General features: G+C 34.2%; 1 non-coding gene across 1 annotated transcript; it reads left to right on the top strand.

Moving 5' to 3' along the window:
- Nucleotides 1–3,246: 3,246 nt before the first annotated feature.
- On the top strand, nucleotides 3,247–3,353 carry LOC112418474 (small nucleolar RNA R71). The gene has a single exon (XR_003008674.1). It is a non-coding gene; the product is annotated as a small nucleolar RNA R71 (small nucleolar RNA).
- Nucleotides 3,354–16,658: the final 13,305 nt, after the last annotated feature.

Here is a 16,658-nt window from a genome sequence, read left to right as displayed (position 1 = left end):
CATGCTGAAATTATTTATACAAACCAAAATATATCAATTTTTGTTATAAAGATTAAAAACAAAATTGATTATATTTATGGAGATCAAAAACTTATTTAACTCAAATTAATAAAACAGAAATACAAAGAGATTAGTTCAAAAATCAAATCCGAAAAACAATGAGCAAAGATATTTTTTGTTTAAGCTCAAGAGAAATAAACTAAGAGATGGATTTCAAGCAATGAAGTTCAAATATTTGATACGATACGACACTGATACGTCAATATAAAAAAAGAGTGAATCATCAACTTCGTCCCTGAATTTGCAAGCATCAACCAAAATCGTCCCCAAATTTTGCGAAATATCATTTCGTCCCTCAATTTGTAAAATGCCAATCAAATTCGTCCTTCCAATTAACTGGTGTGTTAACGGAGCTGACTTGGCCGTTAACCTCTCACATGGACTGCCATGTCAAACGCCACACAAGCAGGGACTAATATGGCCAATTGCAACCAACATTTTCAAGGACTAATTTGGCTGATTTGCAGAAAATGTAAGAATGTCATCTTCCCCAACGTCCCTCTTCCCCAAATGTATAAAATTGGAACCCTAATTTTACAATCATTAATCCACACTCCAAAATTCCCAAAAATTCTTCCAATAATTAGTGGTAACGTTCTTCCCCAATTGAAATAACCTCAAACCCTAATTTTTTGATTGAATCCGAAATCAAAAAATCCCCAAAATTCCTTCAAACAAAACTGTTGTAATTGAATCTGAAATGATGAGGGTGGGTGTATGGGCAAAAAATGTTTAGAAAATCGATCTTCATGTTCAAGTCAAAGGAAAGTGAGAATGAAGTTGTTTGGAGGGAGGTAGATGGACACTTTAGGAACTGAGCTTATGTTGATTAAGTTTTTGATAGTCATGGTTTGCTTGTTTGAGTTTATAAACATGCTTCTGAATTGTACTAGACGTGTGTAATGTTGTAATGAAAAGGTGTAATGTTGTAATGAAAAGAGGTTGAAGATGAATCTTCATGTAACCTTTCTGTCAAAATATTTACATCAGATTAGTCCTTAAATTTTATGGCTATCTATCAAATCGATCCCTAGATTATGTTTAAAAACATCAAATCAGTCCTTGAATTATATAACTAACTATCAATTGGTCCTTGAAAGACAAGCTTTGCAGAACAAAATACAAAACGCAGAAAACACAACTTGATCTTTGCAGCATTTACAACATTTGCAGCATCAACGCTTCCACCATTTGCAGCATCAACATTTACAACATTTCCACCATTATCAACATCAACATTTTCTACATTATTTCCACCATTACAAGCATCAACATTTTCTACATTTCCACCATTATCAAATATAATAACCAAAATATGATACAACCGAGATACCTTAATAAAAAAAATTAAATATAAACTACATATTAAAACGCAAAATACAAACAATAGACTAAAATTCAACAACAGAAAAACAAGCGCAAACCTATACCAAATAAACATTTAACAAAAATAAGACAAGAATGAAATTGTCTTCACATGACAATCAACAAAATAGCGTTCTCAAAATAACAAAAAGAGACAAAACAAGTCGTGAACAACAACTGAATATAAATATAAATAATATTGATAAACAAGTCGCAACCTTGGAGTTCGGTGCACAGTTATGTCTTTCTTCTCTTCCTTCCGAGTTGACCGTTGATTTCTTTTGGGATATATGTGGATTACCAAACTACAGATTTCCATAGTCTGTTTTTGGGTTTTTTTTTTTATGTTATTTTTTTGTTATTTGTTTTTTTCTTCTTCCTTTATGTTTTTTTTTTCCTTTTGAGGATTTTGGCATAATCCCCCCTCCTTTGTAAATATTTTCCCCCCTTTTTTAATAAATTTTTTAGAGTTTGGCGGCATAAGTTGGAGGTTTCTCGAGGTACCAACCTAGTTGGGATGTCGATGTTGCCTCTTGATGTATGTACTCTCTCCTTGTTTATAAAAAATAATAATAAAGAAAGTAAAAATTAGTCAATTACATATATGATATACCCCAAAAAAAGAACATCATTATTTAGTCAATTACATACCTCCGATCACTATTATAAGTAAAAAAATGTATTTTTAGGTTTATTGAATAATGAATGTATTTAATCTATATTATAGACAAAGTACATAAATCATCCAATGAACCTAAAAAGTGGATTTTTGCTTATAATGTGACCGGATGGATAATATCCCAAAAATAATAGAAAATCATGTATCCCACGCGTATTATTTTTCCACCACCCCAGGCAGTGGAGTACGTGGTACATGATTGCACATTTTCTTATCTTTGTATGACAAAAATAAACAATATTCATTGAAGAATGTCAAAGACACTTATTTTTTAACCTTCTCTCCAACGTTCATTCTTTTATTGGATTAAACCAATGTATGACCCTCCACTTTAAATGGTATCCATTTTTAAAGTGTATGATCCACAACGATTTAAACAATAAATAAGTGTGTGTTAGAGAGTGTCGCTAGCACTGCTCATATTCATTTTATTCAAATTCAAATTGTTTAAGTACATTGACACATTATAGATTCAATGTCACTAAAAACAAAAAGAATGAATATGCAAACAAATTCACAACATCCATGTTAATAACATAAAACAACAAAATACATATGCTTATAAATACGACTATAATCTAGCCACCAAAATGCTCATGTTTTTAGATCTGCAACGTTAACGATGCAAAAATCATTGATTGAATCTGTACTTGATCAAAACTAATATTTCAACCTGAATCAAATAGACACCACACTAAACGGGTGGTGTTGTTTGTTGTCCAAAGGGATTTTTGTTATAAAAATTTTGCTCAGGACTTTTAGCAACACTACCTAGTTGGCATTCAACACCAGTATGACCAAATATTCCACAAAATTCACAAGGTGGTGAAAGAAGAGCAGGTGTGACGAAATTTACACTTAATTTATCAAATTTTTGAAGAAGTATGTCGACCTTAGCAGATAGATGATCAAGGGTAGAAACCTGGTACATACCTGCCTCTTTTTTAGAGGGTGGAGGAGTAACATCAGTGATAACTCTCTCCCTTTTCCACTGATAGTGGTTTTGTGTCATGTCGTCGATCAAATCATATGCTCCTGTGTAAGTTTTATTCATCAAAGCTCCACCTGCAGCTGCATCAACATTCATTTTTGTGGTAAACAAAAGACCATTATAAAAAGTGTGGATAATAAGCCAATTCTCAAAACCATGATGGGGGCAAAGCCTAAGCATTTCTTTGAAACGCTCCCACGCATCGTAAAGAGATTCACCATCTTTTTGAGTGAATTGTGTGATTTGACTCCTTAATTGAGCAGTTTTACTATGGGGAAAAAATTGGGAAAGGAATGTCTTCCTCATTTGGTCCCATGAAGTGATATAACCAATTTGCAATGAATGAAACCAAGCACTAGCTCTATCCCTCAAAGAGAAAGGAAAGAGGTGCAGTCGTACGGCCTCTTGGTTTGCCTTCAAAGTTGCACTGAGTCTTATAAAAATTGAAACATGAAGATTCAGATCCTCAGTGGCTCATCTGAAGATGTGATTGCATACTTTTTGAGAGCACGTTTCTCAGTCATATCGTTATTATTGTGTGTTTTTCATCTTCTTTGAGCCATGCCTGAAATCAAAACGGATGAAGATAAAAAATATAAAAAAATATAAAAAAAATAAGGAGAAAGGGAGGGAGAGAGAGAGAGAGAGATTATATATATATATATATATATATATATATATATATATTTAGACTAACCACTATTAGAAAGTTAATCAAATTACAATAACTCCCCGGCAGCGGCGCCAAAAATTTGATGGGATAAATCCGCAAGTGTACGGTTCTATCGAAGTAGTAAAATAAGAGTATCGTTCCGACAGGGAGTTATGAATTAATTAACTTTAAATAATGATTAGATTGAAAGTTTAGAAGGTAAAAAGTTGTATTTTTGTTTAAAGGAAAATAATAAAAGAAAAGATAAAAGGCTTGGGATTATTGGTTCATCTAATTGACAATTCCTTCACAAACCAAACTATTAAACTTATAACCTTACGTTAGACCTAACTTCTAAAGACAGTTTCTCTTTTGTTCATCTAGCAACCAAGCCTATTTCGCTGATTTGATTACTATTAGAATTTGGTTCTAGGTTTCAACCAAGCCTATTTCGCTGACTTGATCACAATTAGAATCCTTGAAGTTCGAAACTATATGTCTCAAAGATTGTAAAGACTATTTCATTGCCTTTACAATCTTTGTCTAAATTCACTTGTTCGAATATCAAAGCTCCACTTTCGTTTTATGATTTGATATTTGAGATGATGGATTAACAATTATCAAACCCTCCACTTTCGTTTCCACAGTTTGATAATGGTTAATTCATATTAAAACGGTGAATTTAGATTAGAAATTAGGGTTACATAAGATTAAGGTTTAAAGCTTGGTTTGATTAGGATTATGTCATTTAGACTTATCCAACAATCCCAAGACAAGAGAAGTCTACTCACTAACGTTCATTGTAGACATAGAAGAGAGGAAGAAGAAGAAGAAGAAGAAGAAGAAGAAGAAGAAGAACATAAAATAAAGGTGAACTTTTATTCAAAGAAACAATTGTCACTTATTATTTCAGAGAACAAAAGATGAATATTTGCGATGACTAGCTACTCTATTTATAGTTTACATTCGACTTAGAATCTAAGCAATTACATCACTAGAATGTTTCACAATAAAACTAAAATAGAGTAGCTTAAAATCTAAGCAAAAGTAGCAAAAGAGTATAATGGGGCGCGCCACTTTTATATTATTGTACAGGATCTTCAAATTCTTTGCACATGATATTTTTGTATGAGATATTCATATTTTTGTCCTCAATCCTTGCACCAAATATTTTTGTACAAGATCTTTTATATTTTTAGCACGAATCAGCTTCAATTCTCCTTTCTTTTGCTCCAAGACTCAATCTTTAGAATATTTGTTCCTGAAATATAATAACTTGCAATTGTAGTAAAAGAGTTCTAAAGAGGAAATAAACTTAAATAAAATAAACTCAAATATAAATAAAACAGACTTAAATATTATATTAAAATAGATAATTATTGACTCATCAAAGAGAATGGATATGTTCATTACGTAAGAGAAAACCAGAAAGTCAAACCGTTCAAGACATATTTTGGACTCATCCAACATCGGTAAAATTGTTTAACACTTTTCCGACTGTTTTGATAATGGATTCTACATAAAAAACCAACTTGTATAGAATGTCATTGTTTGAAATAGTTGGAGTCACCTCAACCTATTTGACATATTCGGTTGGTTTTGCATTTATGACGTCGGAGAAGGAGGATAACTTTACTTGGGCTTTGCAAATGTTGCTTAAACTTTTTGAACCAAATAGTGATATGCCTAAGGTGGTATTGACCGACAGGGACCCGAGTATGATGAAGGCCGTAACAAATGTTCTCCCCGATAGTAGTGCAATTCTTTGTTATTTTCACGTTGGCAAAAATGTTAGATCAAGAATCATCGCCGATTGCAAAGTTAAACAAAATGTTGTTGTGGTGGATGGGCAAAAGAAGATTGTCGACGAGGAGAGTCATAGTAAGTTAGTTGATACCATATTTGATGCATGGGAAAAATTGGTTGAATCTCCTACTCAAGAGTTATATGCGGGTAATCTAGTGGAATTCCAAGATGCTTGTAACATATGTACAAAGATGTCACTTTGTACTCCGGGTTGGGGGGTCACATGTTTAGACAAGTCATGAACTTTATTTTTGTGGAAGAAGCGCGTGCTAGGAAAACCTTGTGCATCGAGAAGAAAACTTGCGGTTTTGTTCAAAGGACGTCGTATGGCCTACCTTGTGCATGCTTCATTGCTATGAAAATCTATCACAACAAGCCCATTCGATTGGATAAGATACACCCGCATTGGCATAAGTTGTATATGGGTGAAGAAGAAACTAACGAAGATTTCATTTCGGTCGTGGAGGAGTGGCGTGGTATCCAAGAATGTCTCGAAAGAGTTTTGTTCCAAATGAAACTAGAAATCAAAGAAGGTATGCAGTTGTTAGCGTTTCCAGAGACCACAATGTTGTCACCATCTCCAAAAAAGGTGCCAATCAAAGGAGCTCCCAAAAAAATCAAAACTACACGTAGGATCCCATCTAAGTGGGAGACTATTGATTCTCAACATCCGGAAAGTCAATCTTCACCACGGAAAAAATCTTCACAACCTAAAAGAAAAGGTGCTCGCATTGGCATTTCTCCGGTTCCGGTTCCTAAGCCTAGCTTGGTTTCAAGAAATTATGATCCATCGAATCCTATGTATTACATGCCAAAATTCATGAGACCATACATTGAGGGAATTGTGGATGTTATTGGTGACGGACATTGTGGGTTTAGGGCTATTGCCGAGCGCGTGGTTTTGACGAAAGAAAGTCATGTTATGGTGCGGAGAGCACTTATTAAAGAGTTGAAAGAACATAGGAACAAATACATCGAGGTATATGCGAGTGCGGACCGTTACAAGTACATTTTGGATGGATTGCATCCTCCCAAAAATCCTAGTAGCTTTGCACCTCCCGACAAATGGTTGACATTCCCGGATATGAGACACATCGTTGCATCTTGTTACAATAGGCTAGTGGTGGAGATGACTACCCTTGATATTGGAGTCTCCGAGACTTTTTTGCCACTTAGAGGTGCGTCTCCGGTTAATCCGAAAAGCGACATGATTTGCCTTAGTTTAATCCCAAATCATTTTCTCATTCTTTCATTGAAAGATGGTTGTCCATTACCTCCATCATCCACGGAGTGGAGAAATCATAGGAGCGATGAGGCAAAAACATGGGATTATGAATTCTTGGATCAACACGATCGTTTTCGAGCACTCATTGATATTGATGACAAAGAGAGACCGGTTCCACCAAAAAAACCAACAAATGAAGACAATCCAATTACGTTTGATCACACTCCAGTTAAAGGAAATGAAGAATTTGAAGATGTTCTGGAACATTTAGATGATTTGCTTTTGTTAGATGAAATATGACACTTTTTGGTCGGTGTTAATCCGTTTTCTGGTCGATACGCGCCGACGTATTTTTTGGGATTAATGACCAATTTTTTGGGTGATATGTAACTAACCTTTAACTATTTATATATATATATATATATATATATATATATATATATATATATATATATATATATATATATATATATATCAATATATTTGAGTTTCGCATTTATTAGTAATTAATGTACATTACGTGTAATGTGTTGCATAATGTGGAAAATTTGACGGATTTCAAACTATTGTTAAACGTTAACGCATTATTGGTTTTGTGTAATGTTATCGAATAATTGATAAATTATGAAATATTGATTTTTGTGATTGCTGGATGTTATTGTTTAGGTTTGATTTCCTCCGGAATTTTCGTTTGAAATTATGGGTAAAACAGGACAAATTTCCTGGAAAAAACCAGTGCAGCATGCACTGATTCTGTTAACTGGTGTGAGCGGCAGTTAACTGCCGCTAGGTTCCAGCGGTTGTTAACTGTCGGCGCATAGCCTAACGGCAGTTAACTGCCGCTGAGGGCTTTTTGGTAAATTACTTGTGTCAATAGGAAGTATTCTATGCCAAAAAAGCAATCTTCTTTTTCAAATTGCTATCTTCAACCACAACCCCAACCATAAATTGAAACAAGCTCTACATCTCGTTTTCACTCATAAGTTTAACTTTGAAAGTGAATTTTTTTGGAACTTCGATGGTTGGATTAGGCAAGTGTACCAAATTATTTATCAAGTAATAAAATCATAAGTAGAGTATCGTTATCCACATGAATCATCGTGTTGTCTAAACAATTTGCGTTACTCACTTGAGAGCTAAATAAATAAATAAATAAATATATAAGGGTTTAGAGTTTTGCAATTTAATCTGTTTGCAACAGAACAAAGTTTACATGTTTGATTGCAGAATGTTAGCGGCGATTATGATTCTTTGAACCCACTCTATTTATTTGTTGAAATTAAATAACATTCACGTCAAGTTCAATTATTCTAAGTAGACTATTTAAGTGATGAGTTCGTTGGGACATGATAACTTAATCAGCTCTCAAGTTGAACTTACTGGTCACACGGTGATCCTTACATGTGGGGTCTTACTCACTCAGGGGTAATTGAAATCAAGAGCTAAATTAATTATTTTATTTGAAGAAGCTAAATTAGCCACTCAAATTGGCACCAGAGAGAATCAAACCTGAAACCTTGAGGAGGAGCACAATCCCAGATTCCAAGCCAATGCCACTAAACAATGACCCATTCTGGTCCATTGGAAATGAAAAGGGTACACTATTGTTATACCCTGATTTTGGACCTAAAAATACTCATTCAAATTTATTTTCTACTACTGATAATTGTCAATTTACTGTTGTTTTACTCTGAACCTTTACTTTGTTTCATCTGCACCTTTTACTGTCTCTGTCTCAAAGTATTTTCAATTGTGATTTTGTCTGTGATTTTCTTGCATAAAACCATCCAAAGTGTCTTTTCTTGTGTTACAAGTCATTAAAAAAAGGTCTCTCTGAATCATTGCTTTGTTTTCTTGCATTTTAATTCAAATATTTGCAAAAATCGTACAAGAAGGGTATTTTGGTCATTTCCTGCAGTGGAACCCATTTTAGTCCCTGTGTTTGCCTCTGAGTCTTTTCAACTTATTTTACAAATCATTGTTGAGTCTTTGTTAAAAAATCATTTCAAAAATTGCATCTGAGTCAGTTTGAGTGAGTTTAGTCCGTAGGGGCATTTTGGTCTTTTCCCATCAAAATTTCGACAGAGAGGTATTTTAAAATACCTCATTTTTGTAATTGGTTCATTTTAGTCGTTTTGTTGATTTTATTTTAGGTTTCACTTTACGTTTTGTCCAATTTACCAATTTCTAGTCCAATTTTATTTTTATTGCATTTTGGTCCCAATTTCTTTAAAAATTGCATTTTTAGGTTTTTTTAATTGCAGATTAGTCCTTCAAGTTTCTTATTTTGCAGAAAGGTCCCAAGTCACAAATTGTACAAGGCCGAGCCATTTCAAGTCCAAGTACAGGTGTCACCATTTCACTGGTCCAAAGGCACACTTGGCAGCTTATAAATAGTGCACGGTGTCAGAAAAAGCCATTCAATTTCACGCCAAATCACAAACAGAACTCCAATTTCTCTCTCCATTCAGTTAGATCAAAATTCAAAAACCATCAAGAACAAGCAAGAACCCTAATTCTCCAGAACCAAATTCATGAACAAATTCATCAAATTTTCATCGATTCTCAGTGATTCATGGTGAATCTTCATCATTGAATCATTTTCCTCTGCAATTCAAGTGTGAATTCCTCACCAAGTGGTGACAAACTCAAGCACGATCACAGAGTTTTTGAAGAAGAAGAAGAAAGAAAGAAGATGAAGAATATGAACCGGTGAAGAAGAAGAAGGAATCAAACCAGCAAGAAACACCGATTTATTTTCGGTTTCAAGTCAAAAATCAACAAACAGAATCAAATCGAAGATTTCTAAAAAATCTTGTTCGAAGTCTCCGATTAAATCACAGGTAAACATATAACTCCACCGTTCTTTCTTAAAAAGCATCAATAAGGACGAATCCATGTAGATCCTCAAGGTTTCAAACAGTTTCTTTCAAAGAATTTGAAAACCTAAAAAAAATAATTTTCAAAACCGTAACAAAGAATGTAGCTCTATAAAGATTCAAGCCTTGCATGTGATTTCTGGCGTTAGATTCATGTTTAGGGTGAAGAAACGAGTTGATTGATGTAGGATTCATGATTTTCTGGTGAGGTTAGGGCTCGCCGGAATCTGGAATTCACGGCGGAGTCGATGAAGATTCTGATGAATCTTCATCTTCTCCGGCCGTCTCCTTCCAGAAACCGGCGAAGAGAAGAGAGAAGACGAGAGGCTAGTGAGAGAGCGAGGGAGTTAGAGAGAGAAAGGAGTATTGCAAATGAAATAAACCGGTGCCTTTACATATATATAGGCCAGTGAACCGGACCGGTCCAAAACCGGTCCATTTCCTATGCACCCAGGCTTTTAGGCGTTGGGCTTGGGCCTCTGTCTTTGGTTTTCTTTGTCTTCTTGCTATTCACACCTTGTTTGCTTGCTGTTTGAACCTCTGCTTGTTCAATTTTTCTCATAAAATTCCTAAAAGATCCCTATGTGTTCTTTAATGCATTTTTGATATCTTTGTGTTGTTTTTACATGTCAAAAATTGATGTGTATTTTCTTGATTGTTTTTCTTCTTTTCTAGTGGAATTTTGTGCAATTTCTTGCCACTTTTTGTTCATAATATCTTGATCCATGGTATGAGTGATTAATATGCAATCTTGTGATGAATATGCTACTGATCATATGCTTGTGTTACTATTTTTAATATGTTCTGTTAGTTTCTTCTGTTTCAAGTAATGTGTTTCCTTTTATATTTTGGTTATTGTCGTCATTTTGCCGTTTTATCTCATATTCAATTGCTTACTTTTCTCTTACCATTTTATGCCTTATACTACTAACCATTTTATTTCATTTTTCATCCATTTCTTGAGCATTTTACCATTTCATCCCCATCTCTCATAGTTTAGCCACTTTACCTTTTCAATTTCTATGTCAAATGGACATGTAATTTTAGGTAGTTTAATTTCCTTTTAATTCCTTACAAGACCATAGCATGTAAACTAGGGCAATGTAAAGGACAATGGACTCTCTATTGTGATGTACACCGACACAAGCACCGACACGCACACACGTTGTATGTTTACCGTTTTAGATGTATGTTTAGGAGACGCGATACTTAGAAAATATTCATTTTTCAAAGCAAATTAATTCCATCACTCAAATCTTTCCTAATAAACCTTGGAGTCAAAACTCCATTGTATTTTCCTTTATTTTCTTAATCAAATTCAAATGAATCTTAATTTCTACTTAGACACTTTTTTCGTTAATAATTGAACCAACAATTCACTATCTTTTCCTCTCATGCCTTTACGGCCTCTTTCTCTTCTTCAAAACCATTTTCAAAAACTAAAATCAAATTGAAACACACCAAAAATACTTTTGGAAGAGAACTACATGGAATTTTGATCCCTTAAAGGGGTATGTAGGCAAGAGGTCAAAACCTCTCCAAGTCCAATAAAATGAAATCTCATACACTTTCTTTCCAAATCCTTAACCTAAATAAACTCTCTTTTTCAATAAATAAGCATAAAAGTAAAGCGTAGACATAAAGTTAGGAAAGCGGTTCCTATAGAATACTATAGTCGTTACGGGTGCTTAACACCTTCCCGTAACGAAAACGACCCCCGAACTTAGAGTTTCTAAGGGTTTTCTCAATTTTACCCTTCCCAAGAAAAAATAGAGGATATCAAAGATTGAAAGGTTCAAGCCTAATTAATGACTTGATACCCCAAAATCGAGATATCAACTATATAAAAGATTTGAAGGTGTTTAAACACCGTTGATTTAAGAGGAATGCTCGAAAACAAATTATATGTGAATATCCTTCAATAAAAGATATCAATTGGGATAACATGTGTCAATTGGGTAGATGAAGAATGTGTGAAATTTTTAAAAATCTGTCACTAACCTTTGCCAAAACACAAAAAGGTGACTGTTTTGGATTATATAATTCTAGAGGCTCCAAACCCAAGCAATATGTCTAAGTATTCTTGTGCTATTGACAATCTAATGTTTTTATACACTATGGAAAGGAAAAAACTGAAAACAAATTTCAGAAATTATGCATGGGCTATGGATTTTCCAAATTTCATATTACTTGGAGTGATATCTCAACTATGTCAGGAGTGATAGAATTCTATAAATAAAAGTCACTAAGCTTTGCCAAAACACGAAAAGGTGACTGTGTTTGATTGTCTTGAATTATATAGTTCATATGATTCCAAACCCAAAAAATATCTCCAACAGAAACTCTTAAAAAAGATTTCACAAAACACTAGCACACAGGCTTACGAAATAACATGCACACCATTTGTCTAAATAGGTAATGTAGTCGAAGAATCCCTCAACATCACCCAATAAGAGAAAAATGAAAATACAAGGTACTTGAAATGCAACCCAAGCAAATAGAAATTAAAAGAGTCTTTCAAACACCAATATAAATTGCTCCTTGGCCCTAATTCTCACATGTTTCTTGCATATGTGCGTCATCGCAATCGTCAAACACAAATACACGAAATGGGCGAGTAATCAAGTTTTGTAACGTATACTAATAAATTAGACAAACACATATATAAATAACATCAATTCAACGCTTTCAGAAGGCATAAGTTTTCTTCCGCGGGACACATTATCGCTCATAAGAATACACATTTAATCACAAGACACATGCATGAACAATTCTTGTAACACTTCAATTTCACTTGGTACCATCTAACTACTTAAAAATGGCAAGGAACATGGCAGTATATGCTCTTGTAAGAGACAAACACATTCAAGTCCTTGTATACTTGCTCAACTCAACCCAAAATTCATATACGTGACACGCAAAAAATACTTAGTGGTTGCAGCTCCTAACATTTGGGATTTACCCACTAAACGACTTAGGAAATTTTCCCTCATTGTACTCTTATGATCTAACAAGTATACCCTAACTATTAGGCACCACTAGTATATGTTCCGTAACACTTAAGTTTGTCAAACCCTACCTATATGATGACAATATAACCAACACTCCATTGGGTATTTGACCGTAAGACACACCTCTCCCCCCTTGTTGGCCCAACTCACTCCTCAAATATAGCCCCATCATCAACTAGAGATGGGTTATCTCAATTCACATGTAGTACACAATGCATATTTCAACAAAATACTTATTATTCACAACATATATTTACAAATGTTTGAGTATATATTAACTTATATTGATTTGAGTTGCTTACATAGCAGTCTTGTGACTTTTGATTTCTTTGAGTGATTTGATTGAAGAATTCTTTAGTACTGTGGTGAGTAGAGGAATAAAAATCAATCAAGATGAATTCATTTCATATGATTTGAATATGAAGGAGGTTGATTATTGGGAACAAAATTAAAAATGTTCACCTGTCTCACTTATGGTTTTATAAGTAAAAGTTATTATCTTGATTCAATGTGTCAATGATTGAATTGAACCCTTTTTGCGTTCTTACGATCAATATCCATCTAGTTTGTATTATTATTTTTATTTTAATTCACCTGAGAAAAATTAGTGAAATTTTATGTTACTAAGTTTTTTTTTTAATTTTTTTTTATAGGTGCTCTGAACAAACAAAGTACTGTACGCATCAGAGACAATATGTGTTGAAACTTTGCATACAATAATATTTATATACGTCTCGTGTAGGTTCTTATCAATTATTTTCTGCACTATTTTATATTTGGTTGAATTTTTTAATTTCATTTTTTTTGGAAAATTGTTTGGAAGATTCTGGATAAAGTGTTAGCATCTGTCTTCATACAGATCAAGAAAGGAGGTTTATAGGATTTGGACATATTGAGCTTGCAACAGCAGAAGAACCATAAAAAGCAAGGTTTTGTGTCTAGCCTCTCAATATCATTTTATAGTTATCAGTGGAAGCAATAATGTCATATATTACTTCTCTGATACACTTAAAGTTTAGTTATCGTTTTGAGTGGAATTCATTGTCTCCATTTGATATTTGAAGTGAACTGCGATGTTATGTTTGATATTTGTCTCTAATATATATGTAAACTAGTTAAGACAAGAGCATACTTGGTGAAACCATGGGAAAGACAAGAACATGGTGTGTTGGCTGAGAGGTGACTTGTGAGAACGGCTACTTCTTCCTCAAAGGTAGTCAAAATGATTGATCACCAAAGTATGTAATTTGAGAAAATGCCTTGACCACATTTCTCAAGAGTGCTTCATTAAAGAATTTACTTCTGCATGAAAACATTTCTCCCTCTATTTGTCCTGTTGATCAGTCCTTTCATTCCTAGTCCTTATGTGCAAGACAATTGAAAAACTTGCAACCAGCTAATCTCTTTTACTGTTTTTACTTTGATAAATTCTTTTAATTGCTAAGTTGATCGACATTCCATGTAGAGAAGATAATTTACTTTTTAATAATACTTGTTACGATTTAGTGCATTTATCAATTCGTCCATCATTTACGCAAATTAACTTGAAAAGAGTATATACATACTCCGTCTTTCTTATATTCTTGTAAAGAAATTTGGCCGCGTGAGCCTTTTTTTTATGTCCTAATGTTTAGTCTTTCCGGTGCATTCTCTATTGTTGTGTTTTTCCTCTTAATTTTGACATTTTTGCAATATATTATCATAAGATGCAGGGATGGGTGTATTCGGAAGACATGGTGTAAATGCCCCACCTAAAATTTTGATTGTTTTGAATTATATAGTTCCACTGATTCCAAACCCAAGCAATATCTCCAATAGAAACTTTTAGAAAAGATTTCAAGAAACACAAGCACATAGGCTTAGGACATAGCATGCATACCATTTGTCCAAATAGAAATGTTCAGTTTTTCGAAACAAAGAGTGATCCATCAAACACATAGAAACACCCCTAAAATGTCACGGTTGAATTTGTCAATTAAACGAATAGGTAACATAGTCAAAGAATCCGTCGACGTAACCTACCAGAGCAGTGAGAGTAAAATTACAATACAAGTACTTGACATGCAAGCCAATCAAATAACAACATAATAGAAAATAAAAGAAAGTCTTCCAAACGCCAATATAAATAGCTCTTTGGAACTACTTATAACATATTTCTTGTGCCTGTGCGTCATTGCAATCATCAAACACAAATACACGAAAGGGGTGAGTAATCAGTTTCATAAAGTATAATAGTAAACATATATAAATAACATCAATTCAATTCTATTACAAGGCATAAGTTTTCTTTGAAGGGACGCATTTTCACTCACATGAATACACATTTAACCACAAGACACATGCATGCACAGTTTCTGTAAGACTTCTATTTCACTTTGTTAAACCATTCTCGTGCCCATCTCAGATTTTATCACAAATAAGAACCTTTTTCCATCCCAAAATTAAGGGCATATCTTAACACATCTTATGTTTTGAATTGTGCTTATTAATGTTAGTTTTCCATTTAAACAAAAAGTGATAACTTGTTTTTTTTACAAGAAAACAGAACTAACATATGTAAAGCAAACAAGTTCTAAAGGATTAGCTTATATTTAATTTTTCCGTCAAAAAAACTGTTGTTAATTGGCTTCAAATTTGTGGTTTGGAAGAACAGAGAAATCATGACACGATTTCATCAACGTGTAACGATTTCCAGGCAGCGAGCATGGTTTTTTAGGGTACTCAATCGTGTCACGATTTTGGGAAAACGTGACCCGATTTTCAAACTTGCTGGGTATGTTTTCAGGATAAGGTTGGTCGTACCTTGGGTCGTACGCACCAATCGTGTCACGATTTGGACAAACGTGACACGATTTTGACAGCTGAAGACTGCTATATAAGTGTTCTTGTGCAGATTTTGAAGGAGAGCTTGAAGAGAGAGAAATTGGATTACAAAAAAGGTAACTTTAGGGTTAAGTTTCTTTGTAGTGAGGATCTCTTGGGTTGGGAAACATTGTAAACACCTTGCGTAGTGAGATTTCACCATTGGAAGGATCAAAAAGCTTCCTTTTGTGTTTTATCTTAGGATTCATCATTGAGAGTGTGGGTGACACAAAATGGGTAGAAATTAGTTCTTGTTCTTGTGTAAGCTTATAAGCTAATTTCTTATAATTCTTTTGTAACACTTTCATCATAGTGGATTGGAGGGCTGCTGTCTCCCCCAGATTAGGTCATATTGGAGCGAACTGGGTCAACAATCTTGGTGTGTTTGTTCCTTTCTTTCATTGCTTATCTTTATTGCTTTGATTATGCTTGTGGTGTTGTTCTACACTTAGATCTAGGTCTGTTTTTGTTGTTGTTGCTTGGAGACACTTTATCTATTGATCAACACTTCCTTTGCTCCACACATCTTTGTTATTCTTCGGTGTGATTTTGTTTCGGATTCACAACAATTGGCGCCCACCGTGGGGCAAAGGCTTTATTTGCATAGTTGGTATCATGGGTTCAAAGTGGGACATCGAGAAGTTCACCGGAAGTAATGATTTCGGGTTGTGGAAGGTTAAGATGCAAGCGGTTTTGATACAACAAAAGTGTGTAGAAGCATTGAAGGGTGAAGCGGCGATGCCGGCGAATTTGACACAAGCGGAGAAGCGTGAGATGATAGACAAGGCTAAGAGTGCCATTGTTTTATGTCTCGGAGATAAGGTTTTAAGGGATGTCGCGACAGAAGCTACAATGGCGTCGATGTGGGCTAAGTTGGAGTCATTGTACATGACGAAATCGTTGGCTCATAGGCAACTCTTGAAACAACAACTCTATTCATTCAAAATGGTGGAGTCTAAATCAATCTCGAAGTAATTGGCGAAATTTAACAAAATTCTTGATGATTTGGCCAACATTGAAGTTAATGTGGAAGATGAGGATAAGGCTTTGTTGTTACTTTGTTTATTATCAAAGTCTTTTGAGCATTTCAAGGATACCATCCTTTATGGTAAAGAGGGCACCACTACT

The sequence above is a fragment of the Medicago truncatula genome, chromosome 1 (assembly GCF_003473485.1).
Source record: "Medicago truncatula cultivar Jemalong A17 chromosome 1, MtrunA17r5.0-ANR, whole genome shotgun sequence".
NCBI lineage: Eukaryota > Viridiplantae > Streptophyta > Magnoliopsida > Fabales > Fabaceae > Medicago > Medicago truncatula.
The sequence above is the reverse complement of the archived record's forward strand: the minus strand, read 5'-3'. Positions and strand labels throughout refer to the sequence as shown.